The sequence below is a fragment of the Haplochromis burtoni genome, unplaced genomic scaffold (assembly GCF_018398535.1).
Source record: "Haplochromis burtoni strain Fernald_Lab_line unplaced genomic scaffold, NCSU_Asbu1 Contig_21, whole genome shotgun sequence".
In the NCBI taxonomy this organism is placed as follows: domain Eukaryota; kingdom Metazoa; phylum Chordata; class Actinopteri; order Cichliformes; family Cichlidae; genus Haplochromis; species Haplochromis burtoni.
The window spans coordinates 1,162,487-1,189,207 of NW_024582382.1; the positions used below are offsets into that span (position 1 = coordinate 1,162,487).

At 39.2% G+C, this 26,721-nt stretch overlaps 1 long non-coding RNA gene across 3 annotated transcripts in view; it reads left to right on the plus strand.

The window, feature by feature from the left end:
• Positions 1–5,761: 5,761 nt before the first annotated feature.
• The window catches only part of LOC102305247, a 23,733-nt gene continuing 2,773 nt past the window's right edge, over positions 5,762–26,721 (plus strand). Inside the window, exons 1-5 of one of the 3 annotated variants that reach the window (XR_001336235.2) lie at positions 5,762–5,834; positions 5,950–6,009; positions 6,344–6,547; positions 9,551–9,693; positions 19,972–20,059. This is a non-coding gene — a long non-coding RNA (uncharacterized LOC102305247). Of the gene's footprint in view, positions 6,010–6,343; positions 6,548–9,550; positions 9,694–19,971; positions 20,060–26,721 lie in introns of all 3 variants that reach the window. The other 2 variants (XR_315651.3, XR_315652.3) reach the window with 2 other exon arrangements.

Genomic DNA, 26,721 nt, shown 5'->3' on the forward strand with positions numbered 1-26,721 from the left:
TCTCAGGGAGGCAGGGAAATAAAAGTGAATTTGATTTCAGACAGGTGTTTCACTCAAGAACCTCCAAGGGGCCTCTCCTGACAGTGGTACTTCAAAACCCTTTGTAAAAAGTGAGGTGGGGCTGTCACCAGCAAGTCCCTACTGATGTGTCACAGAAGTACAGCATTTTAAGAATTCATGTGTTTGTATGCACATTTTGTATTGCCTATTTTCTACTTCCTGGGATATGAGTAACCTTCCTAATCAGCAAGTTCATCTTTGCAGAAGGTAGTGGATTAATTCTCAATCTGTTATTATTTTTCCCTGATGGTTTTATAACTTTAACTCTCAGTAGGAGTTCCCAAGCCTGTGCACAGCTATCGTTGATGTTGGATTTTAAAGATACTCTGGCCCCGGAAATTTATAGAGACACCATCTTTCAGCCTACTCAAATTCTTTCAGAACATTTGGCCCTTTTCTGGTTTTTATGATTGCATTTTGATTTGTTGGTTTGATAGATAGGCTTTTGGTGCCAGCCAGCCTCATTTCAACCTTTTCTGACTGACTCTTTGCAGAAATTAATCACCAACACCGTACTTATGATATTATTAATAAATCAGTAATAGACAGTTAATTCTTACATGGTAGACAGGATATCATGCTGATTTCTTCTGTATTCCAGTGAGTCATTTCTCTGGCTGCAAGGTAGCGACTGTCTTGGTCTTGTTTTAACAGGATTTCTCTCTCTCTTTTTTTTACTCATTCAAAATTACACTTGGTTCTAACAATTACCAAGACAAATAGATCTTCATTCTTTTATCAGTTCCTTTTGAATTGCTCTTACATTTCAACACACAACTTTGACTTCAGTCAACAGATTAGTCCCCAACCCATTTATTCTTCTCTCATTTTATGTTTTTATACATTTTCCTCTCACTCTGTCTTCTCTTCCATTTTCACACATCAAAAGAGCTTGATGCCTTGACAGGACGGGCCCTAGAAACTTGCTGCCTCCCTCCAGACCTTCCAGTCTCTGCTCCCTCATTGAACTGTTATCTGCTCCATTTCTGGGATTTTCCATGGCAACCAGGAGCCAGCGAGCGTGTGAGTGAAAAGAGTGAGGTCTCCAGTGGAGGAAGTATCTTGTCTCAGACAGCTGTCTGCTAAAAAGACAAAGAAAAGAGGGGAAAAAAACAACAAAGAGAAAAAGGAAAGTTTGGGAAAGTTGTTTTCCTCCCGTTAGCATGAACAACAACCTAAGTGGATGTATTTTACCACACAGTGAGCTACAGTTCAATTAAACCCTTTGACCAATCTCAATCCTTGACCTCGTGTGTCTCTGTCATGCTTTTTTATTAAAAAACAAACAAACTGTATTGCTTACTTACTTTTAGTGCTCTGGTGACAAACACATTACAATAGTGCTCTCCTCTTGATCGGTTCCTAAGCAACCTGTTCACTTGATGCAGGCTGCAACTGCTGACTGACAGTCCTTAAAGTTTCATCCATGGGACCCCCTCAGTGGAAGTAACCCACATTTCTCTCTATTTTAAGATTAATGTCAGATGTAAGGTCTTACCAAAACATATGGGCCTCTCCACTCAACATGTATCAAATGCAGACTGATTTCCCTGGAAAGTCAACATGAACACTTGATTTCTCACACTAGAGCCTCTCTTTACAATCCTTAGCCTCTCCTCTCCAGGTTCTTCACTTGGATGTGGAGCGACAAGACAACTTTAAAGTCAGGTTATGTCTGTGTCTTCCATAGGATTACACTAGATTCCCAGTGGTTTTAAACAGTCACACTCTGCCACTCAAAGCCAGACATTTTCGTTTGGAGCGTTTATTAAAGGAGCTTGGGAGTCTGTGGTGACAAGTGAAGCGTTTTGTGGAAACGGAATGAGGGATGGAGAAGAACAGAACTCTGCAACAAGGGTTTTCCTTTTTAAAAGTTTCGGTCTCAAGACTTTCACAGCCTTTGTCACTCTGTTTAGAAATACAGTCACAAACATAGCCCAGGGACATAGTGACCCTGAGGACTTGGAAGCAACAAAGAGTCAGAGGCAATCTGTGAGTGGCGATAGCCACAATTCTGTATGACGGTTTTCCTATTAAGTTTACTGTTTGTGGGGTGAAGTGAGCCTTCACTAACCTTAGTGCATATAAAATCTGATGAGAGTGCTCTTTGTTTTCTTTTCCTAATAAAACGGGACTAGAACATGGATCAGAGTGAAAACATAATCCAGGAGAAAGAGAAGCAATCTGATTTGGTATGTAAAATGTCCTGTCATGGTAAAAAGAAAAGAGACTCTCTGTCAATTCTAAGGTTTCACATTTATGGACATAATAGAATAACTAGTCATTACTAAGTGCATCCCACGATTCAGTAGTTTGTAGAGCCACCTTTCACAGAAGTAGCTTTAAGTACTTGTTTTGTGTCTGTGTGTCTAATGTCTCACATTATTTTGGCCCACTCTTCTTCACGTCATAGCTTCAGTTCAGTGAGGCATGCACACATTCATTTATGCACACTTCTCTTGAGGTGCCATAACAGCATTTCAATCATGTGGAGGTCTGGACTTTGGCTCAGTCATTGTAGCACCTTGATTCTTTTCTTTTTCAGCCATTCTGCTGTAGACTTCCTGCTGTGCCTGTGATCTTTGTCCTGTTTCATCACCTGGGTTTTTGCCAAGTTTAAGATAGTTTCAGACACATGATCTCATATTGCTGTGAAATACTTATACAAAGGAGTTCATGGTCAACTCAGTGAGTCCAAGGTGTCCAGATCCAATGGCTGCAGAACAAACCCAAATCATTACCCCTTCACCATCTGCTTGAGAGATTTGGTATGAAGTGTTTGTGCTGATCTTCTTTCTTTGTTTTTTCCCCAACCATGGCGCTGTACATTATGGCACGACATTTCCACTTTCGCCTTATCTCGGGGCAATCGTGGCTCAAGAGTTGGGAGTTCGCCTTGTAATCGGAAGGTTGCCGGTTCGAGTCCCGGCTCGGACAGTCTCGGTCAGTCCTTGGGCAAGACATTTCACCCGTTGCCTACTGGTGGTGGTCAGAGGGCCCGGTGGCGCCAGTGTCCGGCAGCCTCGCCTCTGTCAGTGCACCCCAGGGTGGCTGTGGCTACAATGTAGCTTGCCATCACCAGTGTGTGTGAATGGGTGGATGACAGGTTGTGTGAAGCACTTTGGGGTCCTTAGGGACTAGTAAAGCGCTATACAAATACAGGCCATTTACCATTTAATTTCTTCCAGAACTCTTTTTTTTTTTTTTTTTTCTGATGCAACTTTGCAAATCTATGTCAGGAACCATTCTATACGAACTATATTTGTTCAGACTTTTTTTCTAAATGCATTGTCATGAACTTTATCATCGAGCATGTTAACGCAGGGCTTGTAGAGTCTGACTTGGAGCTCTGAGGGTTATTTTATTGCAGTTTCTCTGAACATTGGACAGTGTTATTTTGACTGGAAGACTGGCTCTGTTTTCCGCTTGTGAATAATCTTTGCCATTGTAGAATAATGGCCAACAAATGATTTGGAAATGGCCTGATTACCCCTCCCAGCTAAGATAAGATAAGATAAGATAGCCTTTATTAGTCCCAGAGATGGGAAACTCACAATGTTACAGCAGCAAAGGAGACAGGGCAGGAATAAATATATAGATGCCGCATACCCGAGAGTAATAATATTATAAATGTATGTACATATACATATATATGCTAAATATGTGTATATATGATACAACAATGCACTATACTAGTAGCAGCAGAATGAAATATTTAATAGTGGAGCGGTTGGCTGTTAATAGTAATAGATTGATAAGTTCTTGTGAAAGATTATTGCTGATATTGTTCCTTTTTGGTGCCGTGTTAACACACTTGAAAATATTAATTTCAGCTGATTTAAGGACTTGAGAGTTATATAGCAGTTTTCAAAATAGCGACCCTCCCAGTGTAGACATTCCTTAAAATGTCATTAAAGATTTTGTGCACAATAAAAATACAGCATTCAGTATGAAAGTGCAGTAAAAGAAGGTACAATAAAAGCACCACAAGTGTAAAAAACACACTATGTAAAATGCATAAACCTATAGTCTGCATTTTTATTGCTACCGTTTGGAATCTCAGAATGACAGTTTAACAATTTGTGCTTCTGACTTCCACTAAATTGTAAGCAACACCCCTTCTTTTCTCCCTTTACCAGTCGTTACTTCTATGTCTAGTCAGTGTTTGTAACAACAAGCTTGCAGTGAAATCCCATGTGAAAAGCAGCATTTATCATCCTGCAAGAATAGAACAAAAACTGGAAGAAGCATAGCAACATCTTTTTCCACCATCCATGGTTTCCTCAATGTAATCTACCCTGCGATGCTTGTGAAAACAGAGAAACGCTCTCTTGCAAACTGCCTCCTCTGTCAGTTTTACTGTGTTTATCTACTCCTTCTGTCACTCTCTGCAAAATAGTTGGTGAGACTATGGATCCAGTTCATGACAATCCATCATTTAAGACAAGTATACACAGTAATCTATTTTAAACAGCAGGGTATGACACTGATGATGCATGGCAGAAGAGGCTGTACAGAATACACACTTATGCATATTGATAATCAATTTTCTTCATTTTAACCACTGCAGGAAAAAATAAAAGTTTCCGGGTGCCACTCTGTGCCGTGTTCTTTGAACTTAGTAAATGCACACTGATTTTCTGTATTGCCATTACTCACTATTTAGAGTACTGGGATTGACCAAAATAAATGAAGCAAATATGCCGAAAGTCTTATTGTGTATTGATCTGTCAAAGCTAGACAGGTGTTTTAGTTACACAGACAAACAGAGCTGCTGCAGAAGAAAAAATAATCTAATTGCACCACAGCAACTTTAATGTGCGGAGCTACACAGCTACAGTATATAACACAGACGAAAGCAGTGTATTCATGTGTTTGTGGCAGAATATAGGAAGATAAAACAAGAGGTGTGATGACAGAGTGACAGTATTTTCTTCCGTGTAGCCTTCCCTTAGCATTTTTATTTATGTTTTTGTTGAGTTGTTAAGCAAGTGGAAAATATTACCATGGCAACATGGAAACTGTCCAATGACATGGCACAGCAGTCCTTGATGTGGCCCATGGCATTTCAAAATTTTAAACATCTGTGTCCAGCAACACTTTATCTGGTGAAAATGGAAAATTTGGTTAGCAACTTTCTTTTAAAAAATTAGTCTAAATAATTAACGAATCATCAACAGGTAGCTTCTACTTCCTGTGTCCTGCAATTTCTCCATACTCAAATGTGCCTTTTTTCCCAGCTGGTTCCCACCAGTATCCCATCATCACACTCCCATTCTTATGTTCTCAGTGACTGTAATGAATTCCAGACCATTCTTTTGAGATATGTGTAGGCTTTCTTCTTGCTTCCAGCTCCCATTGCTACAATTTCAATCTTCCTGCCAGTTTGATGGGGCTGCCAGGTGCTTCTAGCTAAACCATATGTCCTTTGACACTCTGTTTTGGGGATGGGGGAAACGTGGAGAAAGGGGGGTTAAAGAGGAGACTATCTGGAACTACCTCTGAGAAAAACTCTCCCTAAAACTCAGTTGGCTGACATGTGGCAAAAACACAGGCCACCAAAACAAAACTCCGGTTCTAATTCCTCTTTGCGCTAGGCCTGAGAGAGCTATAGATAGAGGGATGGCAGGGAGCTCTTCACTGTTTCCCCGTGGGGTCGGAAAAACAGATCCTGTTTCAGTGAGCCAGTTGGCTTGGTGTGGCGCAGTGACCGCATCGCCATCTTCGGCTCAGTCTGTCAGTCAGTCACAGTCTGCTGGTCTGCAGCTCCAGTGGTCAGGCAGGAGTTCATTCTTTTCTGGTGTCTTTGTCTGAATGTTTTTCTGAGGGCCAGACAATCCTTTCAACTCTGAAACCTCAGTCTCTGCCTCGTCTCTGTCTCCGATCCAGGGCTGTGATTCTGCGCTGAACTGGTCACACCATCGTTCAAGCGGCTCCTCCTGCCTACAGGTAAGGCCTGTAAGCCTAGTGATAGTTCTGCTTGCACAAAGGCATAGTTACATGTATACACACACACACACACACACACACACACACACACACACACACACACACACACACACACACAGCAGATTTTTAAAATCACTTACAATGTCTCTGCAACAGAGACATAGCATAAACAACAGCTAAATGCCCCCAGAGAAGAAGCTGCTTTTGGCTGCTCCCTTATCTGTATTCTCTCCAGTGCAAAAACCAGTACGACACAACATACATTTTTATACTGAAACTCCAATGTGAGATTCTGTGTGTATGTGCTGAGCCTTTTGTCATTTTGCCGCACTAGACGGACGTTTTCCCAGAAGTCCATGGAACCCAGCAGTGACCTGAAGTTACCAAGTCTCTGGGATGTATTGTGGCAGACTTTAAATGTGAGGAAGAGAAACTCTCATCACCCATCACCTCTGTGAGATGAAAGGCCCCAAAAGCAGCCAGCCACCCTGCTGGACACAGCTCAGCTGTTATAAGAAGTGTCTGACAGAAGTGGCAGGTACTTGACCTTCTCTCTAGCTTTTTTCTCTCTCACTCTTTCTCTCTTCTTCTCTTTTCTCACACTCTCTTTCTCTGTGTCACTGCTTTGCCACAGGCTGACCACTCACGCCTCCCCGCCTCGTCGGTGTTGTCAGAGAGCTAACAATCCCAGCCTGCTGTGCTACACCTGCATTTATTTGTTTATTCCCACTGACTTCTAATAAGTACTCCTCATGAGTCCTTGTGGTGGCGCTGATCTTGACGCTGTGCAGTCCTACTTTCTCCACCTTATTACTACAGGGGTCTCATGGCTCAGGGAAATTTATTGGTGAGTTAATGTCAATAGTTGGTCCAAGAAATTAGAGGATGGACGCGTTTCTGCTCAATTCACAAGTAAAAGAAAGCACTGGGGATTCGAGTTTTATAAGCATGGTTTGTGTTACTCAAGTGGAGTTAGATGAAGAGTACAATAGCATCTACAGACTAAATCAGGGGAGAATTACAGTGGCAAACATTGCGGGTTACCTACTGTATTCCGAGCCTAGATCTGCATGTCTGGGTGGGGAGGGCAGTTGAATTTTTAACAACCTTGATGCACATTTCCATTTCTCCTGCAGACAGTGTCCCATGTATTCATCTCTCCTAACAATGGCGAAATGTCAGCATACTTTCAGGCTGGTCTAAATTAAACATTCATCCCCTTTGAGTATACAGCTATAGAGCTGTTCTTGCCATCCCCTCCCACACTCTTTCTTTCTATTTTCATATATAAGGGTTCGTCCAAATGTGGAACGAGAACAAGACACTTTCTCTCATTTTAGGCCAGATGGTCAGTATGTAGCGTTTAAATTATTTTAAGTTTGCTAATATGCTAAATAACACTTCTCTGGCTGACTTTCATGGTCACATCCCAAAAGTCCCAAGCCTTTATATGTGCAATGGCCAAGAAAGTTGAAGACAAGACTTAAGATGGGGAGTGGGATATTTTATTAATGGGAACTATTAATATTCCATCGCAGGGGGATGATGGCGTGTTTCTTTTTGCAGAAGCATAATGAATAACTGAGCGCCTCCATGGTACCCGATTCGTAGGCATGAATATTCAGGCTCTGGCGATGTATCATGGGAGTGTTGGGAGCCTCTTCTCTACCCTATAGTGGATCACACCCAAGCTCTTTGTCTCACCTCTCTACTCCTACTTTTATTTCTTTCCATGCACATTCAGCCAATGTCACTAAGGCCAGCAGCATCTTGAGACCGGCGACTATAGATCTAATGCTTGGCTCTCAATAACAACCGTCCACAGAGGCTGGATTGATTGATTACACTACTGTGGCTTTGTGTGGGTTTTTAATTGATTGATTTATAGTGGGCCTATGATTGATTATGAGTAGTCAGCAGTGGGTTGGAGTTGGGCTGTCAGGAGGACACAGGGTGAGAGGTGAGCTCTTGTGGCCCCTGTGATATGTTTGTTCTTTTATCCAAGAATCCCACTTTTATGTGTAACACTTGGTAGAGCCACATTTTGTCCTTACCTCGGTCACCTCTCTGGAGCTCTTTTCTCCCTAATTTCAGTGAATGCGCGCCTGTGTTCACATGTGGTGTTGCCTGGAGCTCTGTATGTCCTGTTCTTGCCAACAAAATGTTCAGTAATGTCAAGTTTGTGGTATTCAGCAGGTACAACAAAGACCTCCTTATAAACCTCAAAGAACTAACTCTCACAGTGCCTGTGTAGGAAAATAAAAAGAGATCAAGCATAAAAAGGAGAAGGGAAAGGGAAAGATAGAGAATCACATGACATTTCAGAGGGGGAAAAAAAGAAAGTATTACCCCGCTCTTAACATCCCATTCAGATATAACGCTGAGGAAAGAAAAACTATGAAGGACCAGAAGAAAGAATCAATTTGGTAACATAGATCAAGAAGGGGAGACAGTTAAATGCAATGGCAAACAAACATTTCGACAGTAGACATCCCATTCTCAAATGATACACTGTCCCAGTGGGCCAATTAATAACAAAAATCTATGCTTATTTCCACTCGTAAAATCAGGCCGGCCGAGATTAGGGGCGGTTGGTGTGCTACCACCAAGACAAAAAGCCTGAATGTATCAGTCATTTCTTCAAGTTTCATTAAAGTCTGATCAGTGTTGTCTCAGGATGTGTAACAGATAAACAGATGAATGAATTAACAATAAGACAAACAGAGAACAAATGGATGAACAAACAAAGCGCAAACAAATACACCAAGAACAACAAAGAAGCAAAGAAACAATTCAGTGAACAAAAAAATGAAATAAATGGACTAAAGACTCTTGCATGGAAATGGGAAATGCACATGGGTATCAGTCATTGCTTTTTTGTCTTTAAACTCCCAATGCAGAATAAAAAGTATGGGACAAGCATCTTGGCAGCTGAAGGCTTTGTTTAATCACACATTAAATTAGCAATGAAACAATGACATGCATTTATTGTGTCATTGCAATTTTAGAAGTGTACAACAACAACATTGTGACTAGTTAGTGCATGTTAGTTTGATCATTTCCTCAGTGTCTGTGTGTATTTTAGTATTCTAGAGTGGGGGGAAAAATCAATTTTGATATACATTACTGTACAAAATTACTGTCGAAAAGATGTTATTAACTGTGGTGAGCTTGCTATTAATATTACTGGAGAATGGCTTTGTGTGTTCTTATTACACTTGTGGCTGAGACTGCTGTGATTTGAAACTGAGCTAATATCTTTAAGTCAAGCGATCTAACAGCACAAAGATGCTAGGCAGCTATTAGGTAGCTATTAGAGGCAGATATTAAAGGGAATCTGTGCGCCGCATCGGCCTGGACAGTGTAAGATTCTTCACCAAGAAAGAACATTATTCCTGATCCTAGAAACCTATGCCTTTGCAATGCCTCAGAGAACCTTGCTGATCGTTGCTCACATACATCCAAATATGCAATATCTTTTCTTTTAGTTGAAGGTAATATGCAGTAATCTAACACTGCTACTGCTAATCCTTTTTTTCAGACAAAGGGTTACTGCACAGAAAAGAAACAAGAAGAACCCATCCTCTTGTTATCCTGATGCAATTAGAGCCCATGAGTGGCCCTCAAATGCCAGTTAAAGTCTGGAGGATGTCATCCAAACTTTGTTATGGCTCCCTGTGTCAGGTCAGTGATTATGGCTATCCTGACTTCTATTTGAAGACTGAATACAGTCTGCTTTCAAGAGGAAGAAGGAGAGGTATTACCCATAGAGCTGGAAGTTGTGCGCACTGCGATGCCTTGGCACTCTTCTTTGGTGTGGAAGTAAACTGCAGATGCTTAATTTGGAACATACACCCAAAACTTCTTAAAGTCTTTTTAAAACACTGGCTTCAGGCTCAAAAAGTTGTTTAAGGACCTGGTGGAGGGAGAAGAGCAAAGGACCTTTTGGCTTTAGCCCTGAAGTTAGCACAGGCAGACAATCCTGCTGCTTTACCAAGAAAAAAACATAATTGAAAGATACTTCCCAGATGGCAATACTGGTTGCTGGGACTGTCTAGGAGGTAGGAATACATGTGGCTGCATCACTGTAAAGCGTGCCCTTTATTAATTAACACAAATACAAGACAGGTAGTCAAATGGTCCTTTCACCTATTTCATTCTTTTGGACTTTGAAATGTCAGCATAGAATCTTTTCACTTGACCTTGTTTGCACTTTTTCCACATTAAATTAAAGATCTAAAAGTAAACATTTAATGCCTTTACTTCACTGATCTTATTCTTTTTGAGACACTTACCATGTTAACCCTGTTTTGCCATGTAATTTTTTTCAAATTCTGTTTATTAAAATAAATTTTAAAAATCCATATCAATTTGCATAGATATGTTCAGTTTATTTATATATATGCAAATAAAAGCATATAAGGTGGTTAAGGCTAAAAGGCTAAAAACATACGCAGTATGAGTAAATGCATAGGTAACTCTGTTAACCTATGCGTATCGCTTACTGATGCATCACAATAGCTATTATAATGTACTTAAAACTGATATTTGTGAATATGCTGCTAACTGGAGCCACCTGAGGATAAAGACTGATTTTGGAGAAGCTTACTTATGATGTGCTTTTGACTGAAAATTGTCTGGCAGAGGTCAAACAAGTTCACAGCCACTCCCTCTCACATTTCCTGATGCTGTCTCCTTCCTGGACAGCCCAGAAAGAGAGATGTGTGACTGAGTCACATATCACAGCCATCTGTCAGCCAAACATTGCCAGATGTGGCTGATGATATTAAAAGTGGCAACACTCAATATATCAAAATTCCTATGCTCAACAGCAGGGCAGGTCAAAGATCACATAAAATAAGGTGCCCTTTCATTAAAACCAAGTTTTTGGGTCTTTTTATAACAGACGGGAATAAGTAAATATGCATTCATTCTATGACAGTAACTTGTACTTTCTAAATATGGGTTCCTGCTGGCCAGGCAGATGACATGACTTACTGCAGAACAGCGTGGCATCGTGCCTTGAAGAGTAAACCTGAAGATGGAGGGCACATCGGTATGGTTTCCACTGACTGGATGCTATTAAAATCCCTGCAAATGTGGCTTTAAATATGAGAGTTCGATAGTTGTTTTTTTTTGGTTTTTTTTTTTGGGATAAAGGCCCTTTTTTTTCTTGCTAAAGCACAACAATAAGTGCAATGCAGTAGGTCTGCCATCGACTGTCTATTCACCCCAAGAACACTTGCTGTCTTAGCTCACAGGTACAACAGGACAAAGTACAAAAGGGCTTACTGAAGTGGAAGATACACTATAAGAAAACTTTATTCGAAGCACTTGCTTCAGCCAGTTATTTTGCTGCAGTGGATAGAAACATACAGATCAGGAACTTCAGTCAAACTTAACATCTAATATCTGATTTAGGAAAAATATCACCTGAGTGATCCAATGAGCAAAAAGTAAAAAAAAAAAAATCAATAGGAAATAAAACTGTCTGTTTTGCTTAAACAAAACAGACAGACAGAACCACATTTTCTCCCACTCCTGTCACAAATTCCCAAAACTAAGTCAAACATTTGTTCTTATTCATCAAAATTAGTTAAAAAATGTAAAACCTGAATTTTTTTTTTTACTTCAATTGCAGCGTCAGAGTTTCAGAAGTTGATGTCAGCAGCACATATGCATAGATCCAACCTGTACACTTCTTGCCCCTTACTACCAGTTCTCTGTTAATATGATGTCATAGCCTATTTGATTGGTTATAGTAATTTTATTGGTAAAGCACTTTTAAAATACAGGAAGTGCTTCACAGTTTGGATAAAAACACATTAAAAGTAAGTGTAGAGGCTTGTGTAAATACATCAATACATCATATTAAAAGCTGTCTAAAAAGGAGTTCATGAACATGAGAGTGACACCGAGTGATGCTTCCCAGTGACCAGAACTGATTAGGCTGATGGACTCAGTGGTGGGATTTTTTAATAGGGGAAATTTATTGTGCAGCAAATTTTAAAAAGAATTGTGTGTGTTTTAAGAGCAAATCATATTAAACGTAAAGCAGGGTGTTCCTAAACATTGGTTGATTAATAACAGATTAGAGATGCAATAATTAATAATGTTGTTCATGTAGGTTGGCATTTCTCATACTGAAAGCCTGATTGAACAAAATAAAATAATAAGTTCTCATGACCAGCTGTGTGTGCTTGGCTTTATCAGGTGATAGAAGTTACGGCCTGGCTGATGACAGCCCTGACCAACACTTGGTCCTTCTTGTGTGCAATTTGCACTCTGTCACCAAGTGCACCTTAGGTTTTCTGAACAGCTGGTGAACTTTGGTAGACACTGCAGACTGCCAAAAGGGTTCTGTCATGTATTAAAATTCACATCAACACCGTCAGTATGGAGCCTTGGGTATGTTATCTGATGGATATGTTGCTTAAATTAAAGCAGTATCTATGATCATAGTCTCTTATTAATTTCCTTGGTCAGTGCTCTGACTTCAAATTGTAGTTAAAAAAAATTGTGAACCTATTTCATCTAACTTTAGGTTCTTTCTTCATTTTTAACAACTTGTGCCTTTTCTCTGTTGGCAGTTACAGTCGAAGTAGATATATATTATAATTAAGTATTTGTTGAAGTATACTGTGTGAAAAAGCACAAACAAAACAAACAAAAAAACAACTTCCTGTACTCAAAAGTGTTAAGGTTGCAGAATTGGGATCCAAATGCATTGCTTCCAAAAGCAGACAGACGTAATAAAAAAAGCAATTGTGGATTTAGTTGATGCAAGGCCAAAATACAAGCTAAACAATATCAAACCTGAAGCACATATGAAGATGACACACTCTGGCAAATAATAATAAGAGAACCAAGCAATCAGGGAATGAAAGAGAGGAAGCTAAATGTTCAGAGGACACAACAGAAAACTTAACCTTTAAAGTAAAAAAAAGAAAAGAAAAGTAATTCAAGAGAATGACGCAGGCCTCAAAAAAGACTGAACAAGTCTGGAACAATAAGAATATGACAAAAACTCCTTTTAACTAATAAAAATATACTTGAACCAAAACAGAGACTCATTACTTGAATACAGAAACACAAGAAACGAAGACTTTATGTTTCAGGAATTAAGACCTTGAAATGTATAGACTGAAAAAGAAATTAAACAATGAATCATAAACCCAACCTAGCGTTAACAAAAGAAAAGAAAAAAGACTAAGAGCATAAGGATAACAGTGAAAACAAACCCTAAACCCTTAATAACCAAAACCCCAACACTCCAGATCCCACAGACCATGACACAAAAGTAAGCAAGAGCGCATAGAGTATCAAGTTAGTGCCCAACACTGCTCATAGGTACTTTTGGGCCGAACTTGTCTTAAAAATTTAAGTCAAGTGTGATTGAAGCTTGTGGTGTTTTTAGGTGTTGTTTTGACCTGTAGAGCAGGAGGTGCATCTGGCTTTGGCTTTGGACAGTCTGTAGGTTCCCTGTGGGGCCCAGCAGCAGAAGCAGTAACGGAGTGAATGTTACTAACCCTTTCTACTTTCATTAGAGACAGAAACTAGAGGATTACTGCCAGGGGCAAGGCTAATGACTGTCATGCCCGCAGAAAGCCGATTTACTGAAACCGTGGCAGGAAGGCGTGAAGCCAAAATCTCCCACTAAGTCCCAGTGTGAGGGGCCTTAATAAAGGAGAGACTCTGCTCTATCGCCAGCTTTCTTCGGTGAAAAGTTGTGAAAATCACAAAAAAGTGTATGTAATACATGCATCCCCCCAAGTTTACCACCAGCATTAATCAACTAGTAAAAACAATGGCAAATGAAAGTACACAGAAAATTGCAAATATAGTTACCGAAATGATGACATTCCCTTACAGATCCATAAACCGACCATAAAACTCTCTTTTGCAGGCAAATCTATTTTTGAGGAATTTGTAATTCCTTCTTATTTTCAAACTGGGAGCATGCAGAAATAAATAGTCCCATCGTTGGCACTAACTCATAAGACTGGAATCACTAAAGAGTGTGGTGAAATGATTAAGTAGGACAATACAGACAATGAATCTTCCGTCTCACAATAACAATACAGTGCAATGCATGTGTTTAAATGTTAATGCTCTTTGAGGCTCTGCACAACTGCTTGACGATATTCGTTTTTCCAACGTAAGAGTTTGGTTCTGGAAATAGAAGCATTTTATTTAACTAGAGCATCGTCAGTTAAAACTCTGTTGATGTGATGCTAAAAAGAGGGATTGCACAAAAAAGTGTTTTTGTAACATATTAAAAAGCAATGCAAAGTGGGAAATTCAGCACTCAAAGCAATAAGCGCTGTCCCAATTGCTAAGACACATTTATATTCAACAACACCATAGGGAGACTTTTCAGTGATATTTAAGAATATCGAATCTGAGGAACTAACATACATACTGCTACTTCTCATATTTAAACAGATTCCATTTTCCGTTACCTTTCTCCACCTAAATAGCATGCACATACACACAGGCTCGCAAACACACATGCCTAGGCATTGATTTGGCTGCTTCAGGGGCAAGGGAGAGCACTCACCGAGAAGTTCGGACAATTGATCTCTGGAGGGCATGAGATACAGGGCCCGCTTTCTTCTCTCCTTTCTCAGTCGAGTCCTTCACAATCTCTCACACACACTCTTCATCTCTCGTCTACTGGACATGTTTCCTCTGAATGTGCATTCTCTGGATTACAGCGAAGTCGAGGAGTAGCGAGGGAGATCATTGCTTTACTGAGTGTTTGGGTGAGATACTGTGGGTATAGCTTCTCAACTCACAGTTGAAACTCAAAGTTGAGATCGCAAACCCAGAGGTAAAAAACCACAAAAACTAGCAAAGATTTTTATACTGTTTCACTCTGTTGCATCAAAATCAGGCTCTAGTTCCTCTGTCAAATGTTTTTTATACTGTTGCTCAGAGGTGTTGTTCACATGTCAGTAGTGCATCTATATGTTCAAACAGTCACTGTCCATTTAAGCCTGGACCAATTACCTACTGCATGTCCCTCAAAGTTCCACTTCCACTGACTGTGTAATCTCCAAACACTCGCCAATTGGTTGGGGAATACACATTTTTCTATAGTGACTAGAGGTTGCTATGGAAATGTGGATTGCCAGTTAGTATTTTGGCCTGCGTGACTGAACCTACATACAGACTGGAAGCACTGTGGTGACCAAACATCAGGTGAAGGTGAAATAATCGTTGGTAATAGGACGTGGGCAGGAGCCAAGAAACTTTAATTCAGCTTCAAGCCAAGCAATGGGACTACCGATAAGAACACATGATACTGCTGATTTAGATATGATGTGAAATGGACATCAAAGATAACCTGAGAAAAAGGCGATGTAGGATTTTAAAATTAATACCATGGGTGCGTTTACTAAAAATCGTGGACCGCAAGGTTAAGGCCAAGGGTCGCAGTTCCTGAAAATCACCCAGCATTTTTCAAATTTATTCCACAGGTGCATGTACGAGGAGGCTGAGGGGTGGCACTACTGGACGTCAGCATTTTCAACCCCAGTACTCTGTCCTTGTCTATACATGTGTTTTCTTTTTTGTTTGCAGCATAGTGTTTAGTGTAGCCAACACTGACTTGCATGACATCACTTGAGAATGTTTATTAGATTTTGCACAGCTTACCCTGGAACCATTAAAGAATTTATACCACTTTCATTGCCTCATTTGAAGTAATATTGAAGGCATAAAAGGAACATATTATTAAAATCAGAAATATTTGTCAACATGCATCATACAATAGCTACACAAACCAGCGTACGGAATTCCTCATGTTCAACACAAATGGCAATTTTAAGCAGTCAGATGAACGTACTCTGTAACATACTATCTCAACCATAATGATGTGATACAGATGCAATACATACTAGTGATTCAGTTTTCTAGTGAAACAAAGGCACTAACCATGTAAGCTAAAGTTAAATACGTTCGAACCATTTTCTTAAACTCCAACATATCACAATTTAGGAAATGAAATACTTTTTTTTTTCCAGCATCAGGAAGTCCAGCTGTACACTAACAGTTACACTTTATTCGCTTGGTCACCATAAGTAAAATGACTGGCTTTTTTGTTGTGTTTCTTTTTTTCCCCCCTACTATTTTAAAAACTGTATATCACAAGCTGGAAAGTCTTTGTGACCATCTGATGTCTGACTGCATTTTCTCTGAAATCTCTGTATATTTGCAAAGAAGAAAGTCTGGCGAAGGATTAGGGAAGAACAGCAAACTGCCAAAATCTGCACAGCCTGTCAGAGTTTGGAAAAGAATGAGACAGGAGAGGGAAAAAAATGTCAAGAAGGAGACTGCAAATGAGGCTTGTTTCAATAAGAAGATCGATGGGGATGAAGAAAAGATGTTGTGTGCATCGATGATAAGTGTCCATGGGCAAACATGAGGGGTGCCTATAGAAGTGGGATATATGGGTATGTTGGGAGGGAAGTTGAGCAGTGAAGATGGTGTGAGAGAAATGATGGCGAAAGTGTGGCCCACGAGAGGCTGCAGATAAACAACAGTTTTTGACTACATTTCCAGTGTTCCATTTCCATTTTTCTAATAAAGAAAAGACCGTTTCATGATTATAGAAAAGACTACATGAGAAGAGACTCGGTAAGAAAGCGGTAAACAGCATCCAACAACACTTTTTAATTGCCGACTTGGATTTTGCTAAAATTCTGCTTTATCTCTTTGTATTGTATTTTTTGACTTATGTGTAGCCTTGATGATGATCATTCATGGCTTCTGTATTAAGTGGGAAATCTCTATGGTTTGGTAATTATTTTAGGCTGTTGCCCTTTGTGTTATTCAGTTTCCTGGTCTGGACCTTTTGTGGGGAGATGTGATTGTTGAGGACAGCCCTTCAGCAGTTGTGCATGTCACAGGGTCTTGTGGGGGATACACTTTTCACCACGTGACCCATCATGGCAAACCAGCCCAAACAAACAGAGTTGCTCTGTTTATAATAATCTTCTTGTAGTAGTATGTTATTTATTTGTACATTCTCCTCTACGTTCGGCTTGTACCGCACGCTGCCTAGCTGCGTGCATATATTGAAGTGAATCCTTGTAAAGAAGAAAAACCTAGGTATTTCCCAGCCTTGATGTCAGCTGCGTTACTCAGCTTCTTTTTCTCAGTGTTGGCAGCTCATATGTTGTGAAACCACTGACCCTGAGCTTATGGATGAGCCACCAAAGAGCTTTCCCTCATCTAGTCATGATGCCATTAGTCAGTGGTAGCCTCTGAAAATTGAAAAATGATGTAACAGTGGCTTAGTGTATATCCATGTCACCTGTTTTGGTACCATTTGATTTGGTATTGTAATGACTGCAACTCTTTGAGCCTACGTTGTTCAGGAATGTGCCGCACAGTGTATGTGAGGACGTTGCAAGCTGTGGAACAAAGGCATATTGATTTTTAAAGAAGCAGTGCAGATATGCAGACATTTCTTGATAGGTGTCACTGTATGTTTATCAGATACCACTTCACTGATGTGTTCACAGTGACAGTAGGACAGATCAGTTGCAAGTGTGGAATATTTTTTGTTATTATTTTTGAAAGCTGATGGCAATAGGAGGAGATCTCTCCAGTGTTTCCCACCGCTTGCCATCCTGTGTTAAAAATAGTCATACAAACGGTGACACTGAGCCATCATGGCATGTCATTTTTGTCATCATCTCTGTGCTGAGAAATGGCTGGAACACATGTGACAACCCGTCAATTGAGAGGGGAGAGATAGTCACGATTGTCCACCTGGCTCATGTGTTTGTGTTGGGTTAATTTTCAAAGAATACACATGTAGGCTCTAATCATGCTGAAATAACATTAATTACTTAATGCATTGGCTCTGAGTCATTTTCAGGGTTCATATTTTACTTTTCTTCCCTGGTGCAAAAATAAGGTCTAGGAGTAACCTCTTCTTGTGGCTTTTAATTCCAGTGACAAGACCCTCTTGCCAATGTCAAAAAGTGATGATTTGGAGATGATAACATGTAAACACCTTAAAAGTTTTGTAGTTCTTCACCATTTTTGGAATTGGCCATTCTCCAAAACTAAAACCATTGTAACAAATATAACACAGTGTGAAGAGGTACCAACACCATCCTTTCGGATAGTGTTTACTGAATGAAGATGGAGAAAGCACTAGGCACTAACAAGTCCCTAACCCAAAGGTGCTCTCCTCTCCATCTTGTGCTAGCAGTGGGGCTCTTGAGCATGTTGTTCACACACAGGCACATCCATCTTCTTTTTATCCCAAATTACTTGCCGTCTTTGATTCTCACTCCCCGTGTAAATGAAGTGGGTGTGAGAGGGCGGGAAAGTGGTGGGCTGATGGATCTTATTAAAGGTGTTGCATTGATAATCAGTGGAGAGACAACAAGATATGGGTTGAGCAAGGAGGAGAAAGAGAGAAAGAGAGAGGCAAGAAAGGGGTTGGGGGGAGGGGGGGAGATAACAAAAGATATGTCTCTGTTCACAGTGGCAACATGCCCTTGAGAGGACAGAGACAGAAAAGCCAAAGAAAGACAGAGAGAGCATGGGAAAAGAGATGGAGGAGACTGTTGAGCTGTCACAGATGTAGCCGTTATGTCACTTTGGTTTATCTCCATCAGTGCATCTGACTGACCAGGGAGGCAATTTCACATGTTTGAGCTGAGTGAAACTCCATGTTTACGAAGGGATAAACGTTTGTAGGACTCTCTCTCCCTATCCTTCCATCCATTCCGTTTCCTGGCCCTGCTCTAGACCTCCATTTAGAAAGTGAGAAATTACACATCTTTATTTATAAATCATGGAACTCCCATATCTTCCACTTGGTAACAATAACTGCACAATTCATTTGCCTTTTTCTGGAGGCACTCTGTCTGCTACGGGGTGAGTGTTGTTTTTTTCCATATGATAATGTGTTTTTTCTCAGTTTGATTTGTTTATATTGAACTGTGAACATACAGTGTGCAACATTACCGAAACACCAGTCTGATCTTTTCTTAACATTGTTCCTATTCAGTGCAACTGCAGGTCATGCCTTACAGAGTTCTTGCAATGAACAGAATATCACTTTGACAGGAGACCTCAGGGGATGCTATCCCGTCTCTCAGTCGGATTATTTCCACCTGCTACGATGTGTGGCCTGGAGGACATGCTATTATGATATTTTCTTTTTAAAAGAAGGCATATGTTTGACTGTAATACATACAATCAGATCTTGTTCTGTTTATATCCAATGGTGGGCTAGGTTTGGATACAGCTGCAACAGTATTTGTTGCATTTCTGTATTTAAAGGGAAGTGATATATAATTTTTAAAAAACACCTGCATTATACAGGCAAAACTCAGACCTTCAAGCATTTATCTGGCCTGTCTATCGGTTTAGGTTCTCAGTAAAGCCATTGTCAGGAAATGTTGAAATTTTAAGGCTTTAAAAATAAGTATGATTATGCCACAGAAAGTTACAGAGTCAAGGACCATTTTCATGTTATTTCATGTCAGTTTTATGTCAGGATAATTTCCTGTATGGTTTAGATGTTTTTTTTTATAGATATTTAGAAATTTTCCATTTATATGTCATGTTCAGGCAAGCAATACAGGATAGATAAAAGAGTTAGAAATATGTCAACGAGCAAAAGAATTGCAAATTAGTTTTGAATGTATTTAATTTTCTAAAATGTCCTTATTCTGCCAATAGTTATCATGTTCAGACTTTTGAAACTTGAGATCTCTTCAGCATAAACTAAACGGCTAAATCAGTTTTTAACTCACCTACAGCTGGTGGAGGATTTTGTATGCACAAGATTAATGTTTGGGCTTTTTTAAAATTATAATTACAATTACACTTAAGCATTGCAACAAACTGCATATGCCTTGTTCTGGTTATTGATTGGGATTTTATTGCCTTATTCTTTATGACCACCCTTCTTATCTCATTATGTTGTAGATAAACTAAGTTTGCCAAGCTTGGAAGTCAAAGTCGAGGTGATGTGGGATGAGAAAGGAAAGAGAAGTGTTGGGGGCTTGTACAGAAGGTATTATACACACACTGGTACACTGCATGCTAGAGAAAACACACTGAGCCTGTGAGCTTGACTTTATTAGATTCAAGCTTAAAGTATTGTCAGTTACAGCTGGAAAGCTGACTTTACGTAATCGCACAGCCTGAGACAGCCAAGCAACCCAAGGATGCACGAAAAGACACACACACACACGTATATGTGTGTGTATGTATATATATATATATATAATCTCTCCAAATTTAGATATTTCTTATACTGTGAGGTGTGAAAACTGAAAGTAGGCTAAATTGAATTGTTTATTATTAGAAGAATTTAACTTTTCTAGCTTCAGTGTAAAAGAAGAACAAACTGCTTACAGAACTTTTAAATGAATTAAATTAAATGGAAAAAAAATAAAATGGCAAATCTGTTAGATGTGTTGACAACAAAAACCGTGTCTGTGGAAAACAATTTTTAAACTTTATGAAAATAACCCAAGAGTTATTATTCACTTTTGTTTGTCATTGTTTTTGTTTTTTTAATTATTGCTTGTTTTAGGCAGCAAATTAACTTGCTTGTGGCCAATGCACTGCTAAGAGATTACAGTAATTTCACCTATTTCTATGTGACCAAGTTGAGTTGTAAAACAAAACCTTGTAAAACAGTTTTAAACCTCAGTATTCACAAGGTCTGAGTACTGAGCAGCTCCCATTAGCAAATCAAAGTCATTTGCTGATGGTAACTGTCAAATTTCAGCTGTTTGTTCCAGCTGTTTATTTTTCTCACTACTCTTACTAGCACCAATATCTTTTGCAGCTTTAATGATATAGAGGAATAAAGGCAACACAGATACAGAGAGAAAGCAGAATATCTGTGTCAAACAGCATGAGATACTTCTGAATTCTGTCCTATCCATAGACAGCAGAAAACATTGACATGCCTCCCGTGACGTTTGGAAGAATCCAGTTGAGTGTTTTTGTTGTTGCCACCTTGGTGTTTTGAACTCAATCTGGCAAAAAAGGGGTGGATCAGACTGTGAACCCACATGCTCATTGGCTAAGGACATGTCATTTACCAGCACCGAGCCAATGATCATACTGTGCATAATCTTTCTTTTCTGAAACAGCCTAACTTTTTATTCACTATGACACAAAATGAGTGATGGAGACCATGAATGTGGCAAGAAAGTGTTTACAGAGGTCAAGTCAGAGAGCAGTTTTCCTGTAGACTTCTATATTGTTGGAAGGTTTAGGGTTTTTTTTTGCCACCACCCCCACAGAGATTGTCCCCTGGTGGCCATTTAAAAGAATGCAGGCTTAAGATCCTACCATGTTTTATACTGTTTATGGTCCTGTCAGAGAGCAGGCTGGTAAAATGAACTAACATTGAATCATTAGAAATGATTTCGTCATTCCATTAATTCGACTTTTAAGTTGGGCTGGCTCAGATTCGTTCAGCATACGCTAGCCCTATCTCTTCTTTTCATCCCAGTTTTGTTAAATGTCACATTTCTCAATTTGTCATTAGTCAGAGTTCAGTGTGGAGTGACACTGACTGACAGCCAAGTCACGCTGTGGCAAACGATCGGTGATGGATTTGACTGAACCAGCTCAAAGGGTTGTTTAAAAAAAAGCATGATTTTATTATTACTTGTTTTCATCCGTTGCTGAAAATAGTGAAATTATCATCGAAATACAGTTTGTTTAAATGTCATCGTCTGCTGGCAGGGACCCTACGATGTAATTAAAAAAAAAAAAAAAAACTAAAAAAAAACTAAAAAAAAAAAAAGCAGGGTAGCAAAACTAGAACTTTCCTCACCCTGAGAATTGAGAAATGGGGATGCTTTTACTTCCCTTGTTTTATTTATTAGTTAATCACAGTGACTTGGTGTTGGTGCTTTATGAAAAGTAAAAAGTATAAGTAATGTGTAATTTTTCCTGGGGTTCATCCTCTGAAATCTATGATATCTCTGCAAAAATGTGTGAGTTACAGTTAGTCAGATTAATGAGAGATTTCAGAGATTTGTTGTTTGTGTATTTTTCTTTTCTTTTTTTTTTAGGGTCACAGACAGAGATGTGTCTTGTCTGTTAATTTACCAGAAAACAGTAAAAGTATATTAAAACAAGAGATGTGAGAGAACATAAGGGTCAGTGTGGATGATGTAGTTACGATGCGTAAGTACAACAGAGCCAAGAACTGAGCGAAATGCATAGAGGAGGAAGAGGACAAGGCTTAAAAATTTCCCCCACATCGTGTGCCTGTGGGTTATATCTCAAGTGCACCAATGAAACAATGTTTTCTCACAATAAATTACACATGAAATTGCTGGATCATAATATATTTGCAGACTACATATAAATGTCATTAGGTATTTAACTGTGTGTCTCTTTGAATGTTCCTATCTGCGCCTCTGTTATGCTGCCTCCTTGTCTCTCTCTGTCTTTCAGAGGTTTTTTTTGTTTTAATTCGTTTCTCTGGAGGGGATTAGAATAGCAGCAGTCATGAGGGAGTTGTTACCTGGATTAAACTTGATTGGTTGCTTTCTTGATTGTTGATGATAGTAACATAAAACAGTAATCCACTGGATAATGATGATTCTCTCGAGATGGTAACATGGAATTAGAATCACCAGGAGACTATGTTTTCTAACTACCAGCTAAATTAAAAATCAAATTTTCATAGCTTTGTTTTATTGCTTCTCCCATTTCTAAATCTTTATAGAAAAACAGATACTGCTAAGTATTAGTACTAGACTAAGATAATAAGCTGTCTGCGCTGTATGGGTTTATTTAATGATCTGAGTGAGAGCTATTTTAAGCTTAAATACCGGACATTAGCAAAGTAAATTGCAATGACACTATAGCTGACTCAAAACACAAACTGTCAGCTATAACTTTTGAATTTTTTTTCTTGTCAGTGAAAAGGTGTTGTACTTGTCAAGCAGCATAAATGGATGTTGTGCATTTTCTCTGGTGACACAGGTTTTAGCAAAAGATGCTCTTTTTGGATACAATCTGGCGCGATACAGCAGATACAGTATATATATTTAAGTTGAATACTGAGCCTTGTGAAATTATGTGATGTTGATAGTCAAGGATGTCTTTTAGTACATTTGGGTGGAAATGTGTAGGCCGGTTGAACATGCTTATTGAATGTTATTCCAGCCGCACCTCGGCGTCTCCCCAAGTCGCCCATTAACTGAAATGTGTGAGCAAATGCATTTGACTGTGCTGAGTGTGACTTTGCTGAGTGTGACGGAGTTTTCTTTTCAGAGGAGGAAAGCAGCGCCTCTTGAATCATTGGAGCGTGATGCATCTGTATGGCAGCAAGTTGGGCCTCTGCACTCGTGCAAATGCTGTGACACCCTGCTCTGCAAATGTCAGTCCCATCCAATTAAATGGTTGAGTGATGCCATTGCCCACAAGGGGATCCCGCCGATGAAGTTCTTTGTTTGTTATCGGCTTTGTTTCCCGTTTTTCACTTTCACAGACAAGAATGTTGTTTAGATGCCCCTGCAATACATTCTGAGAGAGGGAAGACCCGTGAGCTGTTACAGTGCCATGTTTCATGCAGAAGTACCCTCATGCTCTGTCTGTGATTCTCTTGGGTCATGTCTGTGCTTGTTATTCATTTGCAAGCAGTTTGGACCACCTACACATTGGCTATATTTACAACAATGTCAGTCTGTAGTCTGCAGTTAACTTCACTTTGATTATTGGTTGCTCTCCTTGTCAAGCACCTACATTATCTGTCTTGGCTCAAGATATTCATGTGAATGTTCAAGAGCAACCAACAGTAAGCAATGGTCTCTGCTGAGTGATGATAGATTCATAAAAAATCCACACAAAGCTCAGTTATTGTCTTATAATGCTATAATGCTGTTCTGTCTGCGGCAGAAAACAGCACAGTTTTATGTTTCCTTGGAGATTGAGCTAAAAACTAGCTTAACATTTGCCACCACACTGTCTCGTGGTACATAAATACAAGGGGAGTCTCATACTTGTTTTAATTTTAACATGTTATATATAAAAGAATCCCATAATGATGAGCCAGGCCAATATAGTCATCTAAGAGGACATACTTTACTGTAATGTTCACAGAGAAAAATTCCTTAACATGACTATAAGCCATACTGTTTGTTCTTGGCTGTCTATCAGGAAGGGTTATTGGCTGACTTTTGCTCATATAAATCCTGCTTCGGCAGCCACAGTCATTTCCACATATTAATTAAGCCAACTTGCAAACCTACTGCTAGTAGTAGCTGTGCCAATTTGCCACTCTTACAACAAGAAGATAACGCGGAGGAGAAGTGTGCAGGCATTTGCTGTCTTTTAGGAGGGAAGGTCTTAACCGGTGAATTTGGATCTCGAGGCATATTCTCCAGATGCTAGGCCAGTCCCACCCTTTTCTGCTGGATGTGTGTTTCACACTCTTACTAAAGTCATTAGCCAAAGCCTTTTACACTTTGGCACCAAGACATTTTTCAGGAAAGGGATTTAAGAGCTCTGTTGAACTGTTTCCTTAACTGGGCTCGGTTTGCTCACCATGTTTTTTCCTGTTGAGCTAATGCTAAAAAAAGGATTCAGATAGTGATTAAAAAAAAAAAAGGACAGACCTTATAGGACTGTAATTCCCTAAAAGGAATTTGATGTTCATTCCACCATGTTAACAGTGACACTCTCCAAAGGCAGCACATGTGAAAGGTTGGACACTACATTACAGGGAAATGTTTTGTGTGAGGGGCTTCTGTATGGGTCAGTGGGTACTGCCAAGAAAATATTCAGAATCTGACATTTGTTCAGGGCTTGTCTTCAATCTGCTGTAAATATTTTCTTTGCCAATGAAGCTAAGTCACATTTGTGACTTATAAGAATTATAATTCTCTCCAACACATTCGAAATGATCGGTTAACTCTACAAGCATATTGAATTCCTCCTGAAGAACTGATGATTACATACTGAGGGTATTATGAGAGCTATTTTGGGAGAATGTGCGCAGTGAGTTGGCAGTGGTAGACATTAAGTGGTCTAAAACTAGATTTTTCAGCCTGGCTTATTAAATGTTTGCTAATTGACAGTGCAAAGGTCATGATGTTCTTGGCTTGAAAATGCTCAAATACCTCGGGACAATTTAGCTGTCTACTATTTCTATGTTTAAGCTAATTGAGAAATCCAGTACATTCTTTTTCTTTTAGCTTCTGTGCAGTACCAATATATTAGAGAAAAGAAAGTGGACATTTTATAAACATTAAAGGACATGTAAGTTATTAAATGCAACAGCTGCTTAATATGGAACATTAAATTAGTTTTATATGTCAGACATAAGTTACAAAAGTTAAATAGTAAAAAAATAAATTACACTGCTTACAATATGGATTCCTGGATACATGCATTTTTTAAAATCCTGCAGATTTCATTTAAGAAAAATAAATATGAAGGCAAATATATCAGACACAAAAACATAAAAGCACCAACAAATAATCCAGAAAGATAAGTGTGGTTAAATAGTAGATAGCTTTAAATTCATAGACACAATAAATTTAAGTAATCAGTTCACTGTAGTTTCGTTTATATACCACCATTTCATTGTCTGAAAGCATTTTATCTTGTAAAGGTAAACAATTTCCAAATATTAGCATGAACACCAGCCATGAGATCCACTGTGAGTAATCTGACTCCAATGGTGGGGGGGAAGAACTCCCTTTTAACAAGAGACCCCTGGCACAACCAGGTTTTGGTAGGGGGAGCCATCTGCCATGAGTAGAGTTGAAAGACAGGAACAAAGGTTAATGACATGCAAATAGTGGCAAATAGATGGGTAGTCAAAAGAGAAGAGTGAAAGACAAGCTCTCATTGCATCATGGGAAGTCCCCCTATAGCAGTACACCTAAAGGGTGTTCCACAGTAGAGCTTAAGGCTCTGACTCCCAATAAACAGTATTTGAATAAGAGATTTAGCTTTGAATTTAAATCTCATCATTATGTACATGTTTAGAGTCCACATTAGCAAAACTCCAAAACGCTTTTTAAAAATTCACAGCACTATGTTTACAATATCATAACAAATTAAGACATGTATTATATTTTGTGACTCCTCTAACAACTGCAAGGAAACTACATTAGTTCTGACTTTAAGATTAAAAAGCAATGACTTGTACAACAAGCTCAAGTAGACAAATGCAGCAAGTCCCTGAGGGGTTAAGAAGTGTCCATCAACTGTCTGTCTGCGCCTCAGCCTCAAGCTTTTCCTATCCTCTATCAACTCGCCTCCCTTCAAAGTGTCAAGTCAGTAAAAAGTTTCTTTAGACAGTGGAGACTCTACTGAGTGCAGCTATAGCCTAAGGAAGATTTATTAAATTGTAGTCTTTTTTTCTCAAAATTGAAAGTGACAGAAGGGAAAAAAAGAAAACAAATTTAACGATCAAAACGATTTGTTACGAGTTTTGTTTGTCTATGTATAGCTGACAGCTGATAAGGAAACGTTGAAGCATTGACAGAAATAAATAAGTTCCAAATGATGAGGAATAGTTTTTGTATATTCATACTGAACACTTAGAGTTTTGTATATATATAACATACAGTGGGGCAAAAAAGTATTTAGTCAGCCACCGATTGTGCAAGTTCCCCCACTTAAAATGGTGACAGAGGTCAGTAATTTGCACCAGAGGTACATTTCAACTGTGAGAGACAGAATGTG